This window comes from Tachypleus tridentatus, chromosome 3 (genome assembly GCF_004210375.1).
Source record: "Tachypleus tridentatus isolate NWPU-2018 chromosome 3, ASM421037v1, whole genome shotgun sequence".
Classification (NCBI taxonomy): Eukaryota; Metazoa; Arthropoda; class Merostomata; order Xiphosura; family Limulidae; genus Tachypleus; species Tachypleus tridentatus.
Genome location: NC_134827.1, coordinates 87719672 through 87738374, shown reverse-complemented (window position 1 = coordinate 87738374; position 18703 = coordinate 87719672). Strand labels below are relative to the sequence as shown.

Genomic DNA, 18703 nt, shown 5'->3' with positions numbered 1-18703 from the left:
TGTATGTTTTATCAGAACTCAAGTATAAAGTACTAGTTTGAATGAATTGTACGTTTGAATAAAAAATAGCTTTGTAACCTCTCTTTTTTTTAACTGACTTGCAAACGACAAACCCAATACTTGTACACGTAAAAATACTATCCCTATTAAAAAACCCAGTACGTGAAAATACTATCGCTATTGACAAATCCAATACTTGTATATATAAAAAAAAGTAATCCCAATTGGTTTCCAAGCTTCCACCAGCTTTTGATATTCGAAACCTGTGAGTTTGAAAAGTGATCAATTTCAATCACACGCTGTATGTGTTATATATACACGAGCTGGCGTACCCGTTCAACGCACGGAGAAGACATTGAGACACCAAAGTAACATGACTGGTCAGATAGCACTTACCTCACCGTTCCGCAGACACATCAGTGTAACTCTCCGGATTATTATTGGACACACAGAGACTTTTTCAAATAATGGTGTACAAGAGATTAAACAAACACAGTATTTATATACATAAATAGTCGATTACGCGTAACTAGCTTTACAAAGATCTAGTAAGTGCGGTTCCTCTCACTGTTAACTATAAAGTGTCCGTTAAACACAAATCTTTAAGGTTTGTGGTTCGGATTTAGTCTGCTGATAATGAATTCTTACTTCACTGACGTTTGAAGAGAACTCATAGATACAAAAATTATCAAGAAAACAATTAGATTTTTATACCATGTTCTCTAGTTGTGTTTCTAAATCTTGTTTTATGTTAGTGAGGAGAGACAAGTTTGTTTGTTTGTTTTCTTCTCTGCACGTTATGCCCTAATTGCAATAAATCTTAACTAAAGAAACCTTACGTTTGACAAAGGTCAGATCAAAACCTCGGGAGACATAAAAAACGTTGATTCTTCATAAATCCACCAAACTCTACGTTACAAGTTCAAATACAATAATTATTCTGTGCTATTCTAACTAAATTAACTTAGAATTATCCTCATGTGATCTGATTAATTAGTCAACCTTTTATGCGTCTGAGAACAAGTGCGAGGGAACCAGAATTGACGACATGGTTAATATCATGCACAGGGATTTTTGGCTTTTACCACAGATGTCGTTCTAACATCAGTAGCATTGAAGCTACGCTACTTTTACAAAATGTTCCAGACATCAAAGGTCACAGAATTTATCATACCGGCATGGAATGGCCTGGTGGTTTGGGCGATTCGAGCTCGCAATCTACAGGTCACGAGTTTGAATTCCATCACCGAACGAGTTTGCTTTTTCAGCCGAGGGGCATTATGTCATAGCATCAATCCTACTTTTCGTTGGGGAAAAGAGTAGCTCAAGAGATGGCGTTGGGTGGTGTTACTATCTGCCTTCCCCCTGATCTTTCACTTTTAAATTAGGACAGATAGCGCAGATAGCTCTCGAGCAGTTTTGCGCTAAATTCAAAAAACCAAAACAACAAGCAAATTAATGATACAATTTATACTATATAAAAAAACAACATAAGGTACTTTACGTTATGTTATTTGTAGCAATGGTATTGAGCTTCATAGCGCGTGTGTTTCAAACTTCAACTTTTACTTTTAAGCTACATTTTAAATGGAGATTTCTGAGTTTCAATGAAATGCTCCTCTTTCCCAGGAGGGCAGGGGCTCGTGCATTTATGTATACGTGAAGAAAGATAGAAAGCAAGCAAACACGCACAGTTTCCTTTTTTTCTTATACTGAGATTAAAGCAAACTTTTTTCTTTACGAAAAATGGACACTTACGTGAAAACAAGTGCCTAATCTTTGTTTCAACTTTCTACACTGTTACGATTTCAGAGATGTCATCCTCCTACACTTCTAATCACGCATGTCTTGAAACCTACGAGCAAACTTCCAAACGCTGCTAGTTGGCGCGGAGCTGGCGTTCACGTGGGCGCAAGTCGTATATAAAACAAGGTGGACCTGACGGGAAGTCCAGTACACTAATCAGTGAGCATCTGTCTATTCGTCTGTCTACAAGTCGTAGAGAAGAAGTCCAACATATCACAAAGTTTTACAGAGTATTAGGTAAGGTAACTAACTACATATTGTAAATAACGAAAGTCTATGTTCGACAGCATAATTTTTAATGAAATCTAATATACAACTTCAATATGACCGTTATTTTATTGGGCAAGCGTTTAACTTGCTAAATATAATATTTAACCTGTTGGTGAGCAATTGAAAAACATGTTGCTTTAGGCTATACTCTACTACTAATAGGAAATGATTTAATAAATAAGTTATTTTACCATGTTAAAAAATAAACACAGTAGAAAAGGCTTATTTTAAACGTTTAACAAAGGTTCTGTTTATGAGATTTATTTAAATGTATAACTAAAAACATACACATTCAGGAGTTTAACCGTTTATTTGTTTTAAAGTTTTTTTCAATATATTGGATTAACAATACATACCTTTAAGGACCGAAGATAAAACATTTATAGACCGCGGAACAGGAAATTCCACGGAACTTCACTTTTACAGCTTAAAAATGTACTGAAATTGGAAATTTTAAAAAATCAGGCCTTCAGAATGATTCGTCCTTGAAAATCCTTAGCCATCTTATTACCTGTAATAGTATGTACGACCCTCAGAACTGGAAATCTATGGTGAAATAAACCAGGGATGAACACTTGAAATCCCATACAAAATTGATTTGCGAAACGTTTCTTTACCGTTCCGTTTGTTAAAGATCATATATGCGAACAAATAAGAATAGTGATTTCTTACACTCAGGATCACAAGAATGTGTTTGCTTACCTTTCGTTTACTGAAACAACAGAATAGATCTGTATGAATGATTATATAGATATTTTAAGTGGCCATAGAATAACATATTGTTTATCTAAAAGTCATGTGTGTTTTACAAAATACAAATTTAATCAATACAGAATTCATATGGATGATTGGTTTTACAAAATACGTAATTAATATGGATGATTGGTTTTACAAAATACGTAATTTTGATCAATACAAAACTAATATGGACGACAGAGTTTGTTTCGGTTTTCATATTTTGCACTTTAAAAAACTGAGATTTCATACCTTTTACGGAAGTAAAATGGAGAAGCGGGGCAAACCACACGTGGAATTATTCTACGCCTGGAAAAACCATTTTACACCCACAAAGTAATTAGGTAATATTAAGAAGTAGTATTTTAAATAAGCCTTACTTCATTACAATGAGGTTACAAGTAAATGCATACTATTTAAATAGTCACTGTCTTCAAAAACATACATTCAGATAATTGTACACTAAGCGTAAATTTATCTTAGTGTAAGCCTTTTGTTAATAGTACTTTGTGTTTTTTTTTTAATTTTCACGTACTTGTGTTTAAAATTTCATAAATGTGAACTTTTATTTGTTCTAAATTTACACTTTTAAGGGTGCCAATTCTTACTTTGTAAACAAAAAAGAATTTATTTGTTGGAATCACCTTCACTCAACAAACTTTTTGTTAAGAGTGTGATTAGAAAAAACATTTTGTCTTATCCCAGTTCCTACTGAACGGTTATTTAAAGTTCTCTTTCTTATGTTGTGAACAGTCTCAATCCTATCCTCAGTTCTCGTTAAAAAATAGAAACAAATGCTATCTCGAGAGTATTTTAATACCAGAACTTCCTATTTTATAAAATAGAGATCAGTGTTAATGTATTATTCAATGCAACTATTGAAAGGTTATCAAACAATTTCCTTTCTCATGTCCTGAACATCATCTTTCTTATCCTCAGTCCCTATTGAACGGTTATCTAACATTTCTCTTTCTCATGTCCTGAACATCATCTTTCTTATCCTCAGTCCCTATTGAACGGTTATCTAACATTTCTCTTTCTCATGTCCTGAACATCATCTTTCTTATCCTCAGTTCCTATTGAACGGTTATCTAACATTTCTCTTTCTCATGTCCTGAACATCATCTTTCTTATCCTCAGTTCCTATTGAACGGTTATCTAACATTTCTCTTTCTCATGTCCTGAACATCATCTTTCTTATCCTCAGTTCCTATTGAACGGTTATCTAACATTTCTCTTTCTTATTTTCTGAACAACACTATTCTTATTCTCAGTTCCTATTGAATGGTTGTTTTTAATTTTGTTCCGTGTATGAACACGCTCTCTGGATTTTTTGTATCTCCAGTTCCCGATGAGTAATTCTCCGTGTTACGATGTAAAATAACTGAACTTTAGGTTGTGGTATACGTTAACCGTGCAAGTACAAAGATTCTCATTGTTGTAGTCTCACCGTTTTTTGGTCTGACAGTAATGTGTTATTATTTTCTATATATACCTTGCAACCAGACGACAACAGTTCTGAAGTATTCTATACTTATTTTGTTTCTATCGCACTCAGGTTGTAAAGATATTTCTCACATATTTCGACTTGAGTCCATTATTTACGGTTTCTTTATAGATGTGTTTGTTTGTTTTCAAGTATAAAGTTATACAATGGACTGTCTGAACTATTCTCACCACGAGGTATGGAAACTCAGTTTTCTAGGGTATGAACCATCAGGGTTACCGTGGGGTCATTGTGGTGGGGGGACACTAATGGAAGTGTTGGTTCAGTTTGGCTCAGTTCTAATATCATTGTTTTGATTAAATAATATCCATTTTGTTTTGTTTATCTCAGCTCTGTTTTCTGAACATTAAAAACATGTTTTGGCGTTTAAAGGTTTGAAATCCAAGCATACGGGTTAGATATTTTAATGTGTTTATTTTATGTTTCAATGCGGGCGAGGTATCTCCCTTACTGGATGATATTTACATAACATAAATTGTTATCATACTTCTTGTCCAAACATGACAAACATTTTATAACATCGTGCGGGCGATCATTTTTTGGTATCAATGAGGTCTATTTGACACTGCATAAAGGTCAAACAATTTTTTTTCTGACATTCTTCGTTGGCCCAGCATGGCCAGGTGATTAAGGCACTCGACTCGTAATCCGAGGGGCGCGGGTTCGAATCCCCGTCACACCAAACATGGTCGCCCTTTCAGCCGTGGGGGCGTTATAATATTATAGTCAATCCCTTTAGTCGTTGGTAAAAGAGTAGCCCAAGAGTTGGCGGTGAGTGGTGATGACTAGCTCCCTTCTCTCTAGTCTTACACTGCGAAATTAGGGACGGCTAGTGCAGATAGCCCTCGTGTAGCTTTGCGCAAAATTCAAAACAAAACTTTCCTTTTTTAGTATAATAAACTAATGTATCTCTAGGATTAATGAATTTTTTCTAGTCCAATATGCACTGCAAAAATGAATCACTACTGTTAATTATAGAGTAATTTTTAGTAATGTATACACAGAGAATTTAGGAGATGATCATTTATTGTGGAGATGTTTTAATTTCTAATTACAGTCCTTTCAAAATTACCGATGACCAGTGTCGTATCGATGCTTCATGAGTGTGAAGCTATAATTAATAAATCGCTGCAAATAGCTAATCCAGCGTTTCCCATAGCGATTAGAAGAAACTTGGTGTTGCAATAATAAAAAGTTAAATTTTAATATATTTTTAAGTAAAAAATGATAAGTAGTTACTACAACACATAATATTCGTTAAATCCCTCTGTTCAATCTCGTCACTTAATTCGCTCCAGCCCTCTTGTAGCACAGCGGCATGTCTGCGGACTTACGAAACTGGGTTTCGATTAAAAAGGAGGTGGGACATACAGCGTAGCGATATTGCTAATAAAAACCTTCATGGATTAACAGAGAGTTAAAAGACAAAAGCATCAAAAACTAATTAAAACCAGGAATTAAACTCAAACACGCAAATAAATAACACGCAGAGGTGAAAGAAATAGTTTGTTTGTTTGTTTTTGAATTTCACACAAAGCTACTCGAGGGCTATCTGTGCTAGCTGTCCCTAATTTAGCAGTGTAAGACTAGAGGGAAGGCAGCTAGTCATCACCACCCACCGCCAACTCTTGGGCTACTCTTTTACCAACGAATAGTAAGATTGACCGTAACATTATAACGCCCCCACGGCTGGGAGGGCGAGCATGTTTGGCACGATGCTGATGCGAACCTGCGACCCTCAGATTACGAGTCGCACGCCTTAAAGCGCTTGGCCATGCCGGGCCGAAAGAAATAGAGAGAGATGTTTCACAAACAAAACATGAATGGAGAAATGTTCACAGAAACAAAAACGGACAAACATAAAGTTAGGTAAGAATGAAGAAGCAAGGATGGACAGATTAAAACTAAAACCAAGTAATCAGATAGAGTGATAAACATGGATAAAAAATCAGATATGGAGAGAAGTAAAAAATAAATAGAGGTTAAATAAGAATAAGGAAAATAGTTTTGGATATAGATATATAGCTGCATAAGAATCAGCTAATCCTGGATAACTTATCAACTGTAAACAGCTGTGACAAGTAAATTCTAATAACTAGCAGGAATACTTTCCCTCCGAGGAAGTATAACTGACAGTTCCTACGGGAAGCTGTTGAGCCTGCGGTCTTTTCTGGAATTTTCTGAGTTTCTCAACAATGTACTCATATATACGTTCATTATGCTCATCATTCACGAGAAAAAAGGATTTTATTAACATTTTGGCTTAAAAATGCGCTATCATCACAGCATTACATCACAGAGAATATTTTAAGTATTTCTTTGTAGACACAGTTTTCAATGAAAGTATCTTGGTTTTCTATTGTAACACTCATGAGATTTTCACTAAAGAAAAACAAATAATGTTTATTGTTTGTTTTTGTTTTATATTTGTAACTTATTCCTTTTTTGGAATGTTTGTTGATCAAATCTGAAACATCACTTTTGTGGAAATTTCAATTGTTTTATTTATTTCTCAGCTATCGAAATACTGTCTAGTTATAAAAGTATTACGAAGTTATGATTGGTCATGATCGGAGCAGTAGTTTCAGAAATCCGAGTTTTGGACGTTTACGTCACAAGCTTCATTACAATAATATTACATTTCATTAAAACAATTTTAAAAACTTTCGTCACGTCGGACCATTCCAGTTTAACTATAGGATTAATCACATTTTAAGGACAACTGCAAAATTATAGGGCTGTATTTGTTTGTGTTTAAACTCAAAATCTATATAAGCAGGCACTTGGGTGGTGAAACCTCAAATATACTGTACCTCTGAGCCGTACAAGTTAGTTTGTAGCTTCACACTGTTGGAAAATTAATGTTTACTATATTTAAGCTAAAACTGCATTTTGTTTTTAAAAGTAGCAGTTCACGCTTATCGCAGACTAATTTTTAAAACTACACTGTCAATTGAAGTGAGGCCTTGAAAATATTCATTCTTCAACAAGAAGAAAATAAAGACTTTCGTATTGTGAAGATAAATATTTTTGTTTGTTTTCTTATTGAGCACGAAGCTACACAATGGGTTATTTGCACAATGCCAACTATTGGTATCGAAACCCTGTTTTTAGCATTATAAACTTTCAGAGTTTCCACTGAGCCACTAAGGGGTAAGCATCTTCTGTAAAACGTTACATAATATGTATGTACAGTATATAATATTGATGAGGCCGTTAGACTATAACTATGGATACATAACTATCATGGAAACTCCATCTTAGAGCAACCTATAATTACGTAATTTAACCATATCATAAGTCCACTCCAGTATACATCCATCCTTTGGTAACTACAATACCAACACTCCAAGAAACATTCTTTGTAATTACAACATTATCACTCCAGGAAATATTCTTTGGTAACTAAAAATATTGCCACTCCAGAAAACATTCATCGATAACTACAATATTACCTGTATTTTGTACAACAGGGTGGTCCAAACTTACCTTACATAATTTAAAACTTAATAATTAAACAATGAAGGACTTAAAACCGCGAAGTTTTGAATATCTTGTAGCCCAACTCAAACAGCCTTTAATATCAAGTTTTTTTCACTCTAGTGAGTAATGTTACCCACTAAAATGGCAACCGTGCAAGAAAAGGCTCAATGCATCGTCAGGTTTGCAGAGACCAAGTCAGTGACAGTTGTGTAGGGTAATTACAGACTCCAGTACAGGAAAAGTATGGGGGATATGTTAAAGACATCGTGTATCGCACACCTATACCAAACATTACTAAGTAAAAAACCAGAATAATCTACCCTGTCGCCGCTATAACTGTGGTCATGTTGCAGTGAACGTAGACTGAAATCGAATAAAAGTCAGACGTGCTGAGAGCCACTAATGGTACACATGTGGTAGAAGTCTACTGACATGTCAAAAAGCAGTTGAAGTTGGGGTACAAAATGTTGAAAACTCCATGGTTGTATATCCTTAGTTAATTAATTATTAAGATTTAAAATAAAGGAAAGACAATTTTGGACCACCCTGTATTACTTTGGTTATTTGCGTGTTTAAAATAGCCATGATTCCTTGTATATATCGCAGAATTAAAAATAACTAAATTTTAAATTTGTATTGTTAATGCACAAACTGAAAGCACGAATGTAGGATTGTACGTAAAGTAATACTTCGTTTTATTATTGTCATTAGAAGTCTGTCAAAATGAAAATAATTAAGGTTATGAAAGTTTTGTTTCCATGTTTTTTCCCTTCCAGCCCCAAAGAGACCAGTGAACTAATTGTTGGAATAAAAGCCATAGGCAGGTTACTAAAATAACTTTAACCTACAAAGAACAAACTTATACAGAAAACACAAGAATAGGTTGAGAACAAATATCTGATTTTATAGAACACCAAAGTAGAGGCAATCTGATCTTTTTGTCTTTTACATATCTTTCAAATATGTTTAGCTTAGCTTAAACAAAGGGTATATTACTATAAGCAAAAGGCAGTATGCAAACCATATACATAACTAAACTTTGGATACAGCTATTAATGAGGTAAGGCTGGATATATCTACTACCGAGGTAACTAAATACATCAACTACCAAGGTAAGGCTGGACACTATCTAGGTAAACACGGCATTCTGAACAATTCCATGTACCCATTATGTGTACAACAGTTTCGGGTAGAATTATTATTTACTATAATACCAGCTAAGCTGTTAGAAGTCTCATAAATTTGTAAGCTGTTTTTTAACCTATTACATACGTAACTTACCAATGTGGACCTGGATATATCAGATCTCGGGAATTCTCGTGATCAGACACAAATTACGCATTTTTAGTATAACTCTAATCCTTTTTTGACAGGATCAAATTCCCCTTATTTTTCACACTAAATCTACTTGTATGCATTACCTACTACTAGATCATTAATTTTAGAAACAATTGTAAATTACGTGGCTTTAGAGTCGATTATAATATAAATATACAGTCCATGGTAATGTCAGATTTCTTTAGAGTCCAAACTGATTTAGTCGATAACTTAAAACAAGGGTAATCATTCCTCTTTACACCTGTTACTTTTCTAAAGTCAACAACATACACAATCCATGGCAATTCTACCATGACTCTAGATAGGCACGTTACACCTATCTTCAAAACCTCACATCCTGTTGTGATTCTAAATGCACAAACTGAACATATCTTCACATATACAGCCCCTACTATGACTATAGATAAAGACCCTGAATATGTATTCACAACCTTACAATCAACTATGACTCTAGATACAGGCCCGATATGGCCAGGTGGCTAAGGCACTCGATTCGTAATCTGAGGGTCGCGAGTTCCAATCCCCGTCGCACCAAAGATGCTCGCCCTTTCAGCCGTAGGGGCATTATAAAGTTACAGTCAATCCCACTATTCGTTAGTAAAATAGTAGCCCAGGAGTTGGTTTCCTCTAGTCTTACACTGCTAAATTAGAGACGACTAGCGCAGAAAGCCCTAGAGTAACTTTGCGCAAAATTCAAAAACAAACAAACATCTTCACCAACGTGAATTGTGACTCTAGATACAAATACACTTAAAATCTACTGTAACTCTAAATACATATATTGCACACATATTTTTTCATCTATTAGCTATTGTGATTCTAGGTATACAAACTAGTCATACAATACTGTGTATTGTAATTATATACACATAATGAACATGTCTTCACTCATCTTTTAACATCTATTTTGACTCAAGATACATAAAATACATAAAATTATGACCTTAGATCACATCAATCGGACGCATAGAATGCCCATGGGGATCCGAAGGTTCAATCAACCGGATCCATAAAATATTAACTGTTTTCTGATCTCACGCACTTCCACTGAGCTTCTGTTATATTAAATATGAAAGTTAATAAATTTTTGATGTTTAATTTGTTATTTACCTTCCATGGTTCTTTGACAGTAGTCTGAAATGTAATTTTTCACTTTGTCCTAACGTTTTTGCACAGTACTGCGTGTGCGTAGCTTTTTTGTTAGTACTTTCTGTCTGGATGTCGTTTACTCATTTGGTAATTGTCTTTTTTACTTTCACTGCAGTTTACTGAAAGGTTTGACATATTGCAGTAACAAGTTTTGAGAAACGGTGCCCAACATCGTGAAATGTCAATATTATATGTGACTTAGTTTCAGTAACTTATAAGAAGACCTAACTTCCCGATGCTCTACACTTGTCTTAGAATTGGTATTTTCGGTGCAGCAAAACAAAAAAAAAAAAACACCAACTGAACTTTTGATTACTAAAATCTAGTCAATGTTCAAACTCCAGTGAGAATTCCAAGCAGTAGCTTTGGATAAATTGAAGCATTTTTATCCGAATAAAATGGAAATATCTAACAGTTCTCAAGTGATGTATTGTTAAAGGATCTTCATAGTTTCGATAATACTTTTCCCATCTTCTGCGATTATACATTTATTACATTCCGTTGGTAATCTGGTTAGACAAAAAATATATGTTAAGTAAAGAACCTTAGGCTTAATAGAGAAAGTTATTCTAAATCATTCTTTATGAGCCCATTGCAAAGTAAAGCATGAAACAGGCAAATCAGAAAATGTACTGAAAACATTAAAACGTATAAGACAGAACTAGGAAAACCGAATACGGATTGTTGACCACCGACTGATTTGACATAACACCATAAATGTATCACATACACGATTTCTCGTAATTCCCAATCTTCAGTAATTATATATTTTTGGATCACTAAAAACATGTTTTAATATCACCATATTAACGATGAACCGCAGATTAATTTCAGATTACAGATTAACAATTAGTTTTAAATTACTCTGTTCTACAACAATGGAAACACTTCTTCAAAGCGATATGAGACCAGAAATCTTTACGAGTACTTTTATTAACATCTTAGTTTTCCAGGGAGCCAGGTGTGGCCAACTGGTTCGCGTGCCAATTCATGGTTTGCGTCTCCTTGCACACACACACACACATATATATATAGACCATGCTTCAAATCAAAGTGCAAGTATAGTTGTCTCTTAAGTCTTAAATTCTGAATTATTGAACATTGGAAGGGCAGCCATAAACATGTTGTACGACTCTTTGAAATGAATGACAGACTTAACAGTTTAATGCACCCAGAGTTCAACGTACGGAGTGAGTTGAAAAATATCACGGTTCGAGCCTAATATCTTTATCACTAATCCACGCCCAGTCAGGAAAATTATAAATATATCGTAATAACAATGATATAAAAGACTGGCTACACGATATACAGAATAGATCACTTCAACGGCAAACTGATTCTACAAGTATTATTTGAAATAAGAAAATTTTGTCACATGCTAATAATGCAGGCCCGGCATGGCCAGGTGGTTAAGGCACTCGACTCGTAATCTGAGGGTCGCGGGTTCGAATCCCCATCACACCAAACATGCTCGCCCTTTCAGCCGTGGGGGGTTATAATGTGACGGTAAAAGAGAACCCCAAGAGTTGGTGGGGGGAGGTGATGACTAGCTGCCTTCTCTCTAGTCTTGCACTGCTAAACTAGGGACGGCTAGCCCACATAACCCTCGAATAGCTTTGCGCGAAATTCTAAACAAACAAACTAAGTTAAAATTGCTCTATACATCTTATTGAAGGAATATTACGCCTAACGATTCTTGAATCAAAGCGTTCATAGCTTGTAGGTGACATCCATAATTCACATTTGACTCCAGCGAATGTATAGCTAATAAACAGGTAATATTATTAAAGTACGTGATTAAGCGAACACGTTTCTATGCATGTAAAGCGCGATACTGAAAACTACACAGTCTATTGTCTGGTGTTATTAATTTAAATATTCTATTTTAATGTCGAAAATAAAGGATTTATACTGTGCAATACCATTAAAGAATAAACAAATACGTGTAAGTTGCAATTAGTTTTTCACCAAAACTGAGTTTAGTTTAAGAAGAGTCAAATAAGTCTACAAATTGAGTTTGATTCAAATAAAAAGTCAGTCGATTGGTTTTGTTATCCTCTGACTCATTATATTAAAAATGCTATGATATACGAGAAGGTAGTATTGTTTGGTCAACTACGGTCTACAGTTAGGTAGTATTGTTTGGTCAACTACGGTCTACAGTTAGGTAGTATTGTTTGGTCAACTACGGTCTACAGTTAGGTAGTATTGTTTGGTCAACTACGGTCTACAGTTAGGTAGTATTCTTTGGTCAACTACGGTCTACAGTTAGGTAGTATTGTTTGGTCAACTTCGACCAGCAGAAAGGTAGCAGTTTGATTAACTACGACCAACAGGAACTTAGTAATTTGGTCAACTACGGCCTACAAGAAGATAGTATTGTTTGGTCAACTACGACCTACAGGAAGATAGTATTGTTTGGTCAGCTACGATCTACAGGAAGATAGTATTGTTTGGTCAGCTACGATCTACAGGAAGATAGTATTGTTTGGTCAGCTACGATCTACAGGAAGATAGTATAGTTTGGTCAACTACGGTCTACAGGAAAATAGTATTGTTTGGTCAACTACGACCTACAGGAAAATAGTATTGTTTGGTCAACTACGACCTACAGGAAAATAGTATTGTTTGGTCAACTACGACCTACAGGAAGATAGTATTGTTTGGTCAGCTACGATCTACAGGAAGATAGTATTGTTTGGTCAACTACGGTCTACAGGAAAATAGTATTGTTTGGTCAACCACGACCTACAGGAAGATAGTATTGTTTGGTCAGCTACGATCTACAGGAAGATAGTGTTGTTTGGTCAGCTACGATCTACAGGAAGATAGTATTGTTTGGTCAACTACGGTCTACAGGAAAATAGTATTGTTTGGTCAACTACGGTCTACAGGAAGATAGTATTGTTTGGTCAACTACGGTCTACAGGAAAATAGTATTGTTTGGTCAGCTACGATCTACAGGAAGATAGTATTGTTTGGTCAGCTACGATCTACAGGAAGATAGTATTGTTTGGTCAGCTACGATCTACAGGAAGATAGTATTGTTTGGTCAGCTACGGTCTACAGGAAGATAGTATTGTTTGGTCAACTACGACCTACAGGAAGATAGTATTGTTTGGTCAGCTACGATCTACAGGAAGATAGTATTGTTTGGTCAGCTACGATCTACAGGAAGATAATATTGTTTGGTCAACTACGGTCTACAGTTAGGTAGTATTGTTTAGTCAACTACGGTCTACAGGAAGGTAATATTGTTTGGTCAACTACGACCTACAGGAAGGTAATATTTTGTGATGATGAAAAACCCACTTGAAGTAAAATATATCTCAAGACGCCTGGTACAAGTATTAAAACTTTTATTAAATAAAGCAGGAAACAACATTTCGACCATCCTAGGTACAGGAGTGTAGTATTCTCTGGTCAACTACGATCTACAAGAAGGTAGTATTACTTAGTCAGCTACGATCTACAGAAAGGTCAAAGGTAATCAACTGGCTTCCTCAAACTGAAACTCAAACAAAAAACTATTCCTGTTTCGTGATGAAAATTATCTTATACATTTAAAATAATTACTATGTTTTGGTCCTGTAATATCCGTTCTTAGTTTAAAGGTTGTCATTATTTTGATCTTAAACAGCGATCAAATGATCATGCTCATTCTGCCCCATGTTTGATTAAATGACAAAAAATATTGCATTTATTTTGCCACATGAGTACTCAATATTTCAAACTCAAAACTATATAGCAGGCTAGGTGCGCAGTGTCGACGCAGGGATCAAGTCCCGAATTCTACCTTAATAAGCCTCGAGATTATTGTTAGCCACCGAGGGACTTTCTCAAGAGATGAAAAAGATAATAATGAAATTATTTTTCATTTTATGTTTTGTGTTGTTTTGTTGTCTTCTTCAGCACAAATGAACTGTTGCTATCTTTCATGGCCAAGTGGTTAGGGCGCTCGACTCGTAATCTGAGAGTCACGGGTTCAAATCCTCGTCACACCAACCATGCTTGCCCTTTCAGCCGTAGGAGCGTTATAATGTAACGGTCAATCCCACCATTCGTTGGTAAAAAATAGCCCAAGAGTTGGCGCTGGATGGTAATGACTGTCTGCTTTCTCTCTTTTCACTGCTAAATTAGGAACGGCTAGTGAAGATAGCCCTCGTGTAGCTATGTGCGAAATTCAAAACAGACAAAGCTATCTTTCCACTGAGGAAAACCGGACCTCGAATCTCAATCTTGTAATTAAATAAGCTAACTGCTTGTCTTTGGATATCGGTTTATTTTCGGTTATTTGCCCAAAGCCATCTATGGACTATCTGCGATGGCTGTCCATAATTTTGAACTTTCAGTAGTACCCATCGTCAACTCTAAAGCTACTCTTGTCTGATTTATTAGTGGTATTTTTACCGTCACCCTTATAACGCACCCACGATTTCAAAGACCTAGGCACGATTTTTATTTTTGGTTGTAAACAGTCGCGATAGTGGAACGTGTATGTCCTTTGTACAACACACTAACAACTGGGCCGCGCTCGGCCGTAAGTTGAGTAATATAGTATTATTGTTAATTTTCCTTTAACGTTTATACTGTAGTATTTGAAAGAAACAATAAGTATATAGCTCAAATAAAGGAAAATAAACAGAAATGTAATGTTAACACAAAGTTTCCCCCCTGGGACAGCGGCTTGTCTACGAAATTACGACGCTGATATCAGGGGCTCGATTCCCGACGTGGCTTTGTTATGAAACATGCACACACAGTTATACAATGGCGTACCTACGCTCTGTCTACCATGAGGGATCGAACACCGGATTTCTTGTATTGCATGATACTGAATAATCTTTAATAATAGTGGTACTGTTTGATTAAATCATTTATTTGGCTTTAATTAAGAATGTCATCAAGTTTTAAAATAACAGTTTTAACACCTGTTTCTTAACACTTTTTGGCTCGGCATGGCCAGGTGGGTTAAGGCGTGCGACTCGTAATTTGAGGGTCGTGGGTTCGCATCCCCATCGCACCAAACATGCTCGCCTTTTCAACCGTGGGCGCGTTATAATGTGACGGTCAACCCCACTATTCGTAAAAGAGTAAAAGAGTAGCCCAAGAGTTGGCGGTGGGTAGTGATGACTAGCTGCTTTCCCTCTAGTCTTATACTGCTAAATTAGGGACGGCTAGCGCAGATAACCCTCGAGTAGCTTTGCGCGAAATTCAACAACAAAACAAACAAAGAAAACTTTAACACTTTATATTTACCGTTTATACAATAAAATATAATCTATTATTAACAGTTAAAATTATTACTTGTCCACTGTAAAACGCTGCCAATGGAACCTTTACTTTAATACCAAAGTCGTCAGGTAAAATTAAATAAACTGTTAAAAAAGTGTTTACCTCGGTCCTTTCAGTCATCACACCGAGTAACTTAAAAGAAAACATGTTTCGGTAACTCTAGAATCATATACCATGAAACTTAAAAGTCTTATATATATATTAAAATTCTGTTAAAGTACCCTCTTTATATACATATTAAAATTCTGTTAAAGTACCCTCTTTTATTGGAAATCTTTAAATGGTCATTAAAAAGAAATTGAAAGTTTTCGAAGTTTTTTATGATGTCTCACTACAATTATTCATAAAAACTAATATGTGATTGATTTGACATTCAAACGTAACAAAAGGCGTCGATATGATTTATCGTTTTGCAGTTCATTTTAAGGGTTATGTGCTTAAAATGGCCCTAATGTGTAATATTTTATTTCTAACGCTTAATGTCACGATTGAATTCCATATTCTTCTTCTCAATGTGTCATTTCAATATGTGTTTTGCTAAAAACGTTTCGAAAGTCCATCGTAGAGAGCTTTATGACTATTGAAGACACATCTAAAGGCTATTCCTTTAAAATCAAAATCTATCACTCTCTCAAAATCAAAAGAATTTCCAAATTTCAACTATTTTTAGTTTAGGTACTTAACATTCAAGAACTGTCGCTTGGAGAAATCGGTTCAAAAATGCTGTTTTATTTGATGCGCTTGGATGAACAGTTTGGTCCATACATTTTAGGTAAAAGGATTGTCCACAGTTCAAGTTAAGTGCCTCCCAGTGGCTCAGCGGTAAGCCTGCGGACTTACAACGCTAAACTCCAGATTTGATACCCGTAGTGGACACAATAAAGCAGCCCATTGTTTAGCTTTGGGCTTAATTACAAACAAATCAATTCACGTGTCACGTTGAAGTTTTCTTTTGTATGTTTGTCGTCTCCATATAATGGCTTCTTTGTGTTGTTTTTTTCCAAAAAAACTTTGTTTTGCTGCTTTCAGAATCTCATAATTATTAATCGATCCCCATATATTTTATTTTTCTACCTCGGGTACCATCGAACTTATGGAATGACCTAAAGAATTACTAATTGTTTCAAACACTCAGCATATTGGGAATAATAATTGTTTAACAAGAGCAGCTGTTTTACTTGAGATATAAATTAGACCTAAGCTACAATGTTTGTGTTTTAACAGTATTAAAAGATACTGAGCATTTTTAAAATAAAATCTTGAGTCTTAGTATTCCCTAAAAAATAAGTTATTGTAGCTAATGTTTAAAATACTTCTAGAATTAGCTGCAATTAAAATTTCTTCAAACGATGAACTGTAATAACTAACACGTAACTGTTTTAGGATGAACTGTAACTAACATGTAACTGTTTTAGGATGAATTGTAACTAACACGTAATTGTTTTAGGATGAACTGTAATTAACACATACTTGTTTTAGGATGAATTTTAACTAACGAGTAATTGTTTTTAAGATGAGTCGTAACTACTATGTAATTGATTTTAGAGTGAGCCATAACTAACATGTAATTGTTTTAAGGATGAACTGTAAATAGCATATAATTATCCTAAGGATTAGCCGTAACATGTCATTGACCCGGTATGGCCAGGTGGTTAAGGCACTCGACTCATAATTCGACGGTCGCGGGTTCGAATCCTAGTCACACAAACATGCTCGCCCTTTCAGCCTTGGGGGCGTTATAGTGTGATAGTCAATCCCACTATTCGTTGGTAAAAGAGTAGCCCAAGAGATGGCGGTGGGTGGTGATGATGATGACTAGCTACCTTTCTTCTAGTCTTACACTGCTAAATTAGGGACGGCTAGCGAAAATAGCCCTCGTGTAGCTTTGCGTGAAATTCAAAACATGTCATTTTTTATCTTTTATTCTGAAGGTCTTATTTTTACATAGGTATAATTGTTTCTGGTACTTAATTAATTATAGAAATGGCTACTTCTAACAGCCTCATCAAAATTGGTAATATTAAAGTAGAGAGAATATACAGCTCCAATAGGAACACAGACAAAGAAACAAAGATAACCAACTTATTTTACGTTAAGTCGAAAAAAAAATTTAACTTTGAAGTAATTGACAAAAAAACAACAAAATAACCAATTACATTTAATTAAAGAAGGAATTGTGAGAACACTTGAAATAATTAAATAGTTGCTCTAAAAATGTATAGACTTTAAAAAGTGGCTGATTCTTAGTTCAGATGGTAAACATGAGTCAAGTAAAGCATCCGTTTTCCCACATGTATGGCCAGGTGGTTAAGGGATCCGGCTCGTAATCCCCGTCGCACCAAACATGCTCGCTCTTTCAGCCGTGAACGTGTTATAATGTGACGGGCAATCCTACTATTCGTTGGTAAAATAGTAGCCCAAGAGTTGGCGGTAGGTAGTGATGACTAGTTGCCTTACACTGCTAAATTAGGGACGGTCAGCGCAGATAGCCCTCGTGTAGCTTTGCGCGAAATTCAAAACAAACTAAACCAAACCCACATGTACTGAACACAAAGTTTATTTTATGTAAAACTGGAAAACTCCAGAGATATTTCCAATTTGTACACATCATTTCATAAAAGTATAGTAATTTTGTTTCAGGTAGGTTTATCGTTGAGAGTGTAAAAGCAGTGGTATGAATACGAAGATAAAAATAATATATATATAAAGAATCTCTAAAGTAACTGTGTTATCCCCCTCAGAGACAACTTGGAACTGACTGTACTCTATTACGTGTTGAACCACGAGTGGAAAGACAACGTCTTTTTTATCACGATTAAAATTCAATTCTTTCTTGAAAATAGATGGTAAGAGGGAGTATACTGAAACTTTATATATAACAGAGTGGTTCATAAATGTGTGTATATATTTATATTATTTAAGTGTTGTCTGAGGCGTAACCTGTTTCGCATTATGAAACTTATGATTATCAAGGTTATGTTTTCAGCTCTCATCTTATTCTCTGCAGAATGAAACCTTATTACGTATTAAGGAAACCATTACCTTACGAACGCTATCAATAATCGACTTATATAACACAAAAAAGTTATTTATCGCAGATATTAAATAAAAGAGCACATC

The 18703-nt window shown here is 35.2% G+C and overlaps 1 protein-coding gene across 1 annotated transcript in view; it reads left to right on the top strand.

Annotated features, from left to right (window-relative positions):
* The first annotated feature begins 1896 nt into the window (after nucleotides 1-1896).
* Nucleotides 1897-18703, top strand: part of LOC143247418 (uncharacterized) — a 39410-nt gene continuing 22603 nt past the window's right edge. The window contains exon 1 of the mRNA XM_076495482.1: nucleotides 1897-2043. The gene's annotated coding sequence lies outside the window, so the exon portion shown is untranslated. The remainder of the gene's footprint in view (nucleotides 2044-18703) is intronic.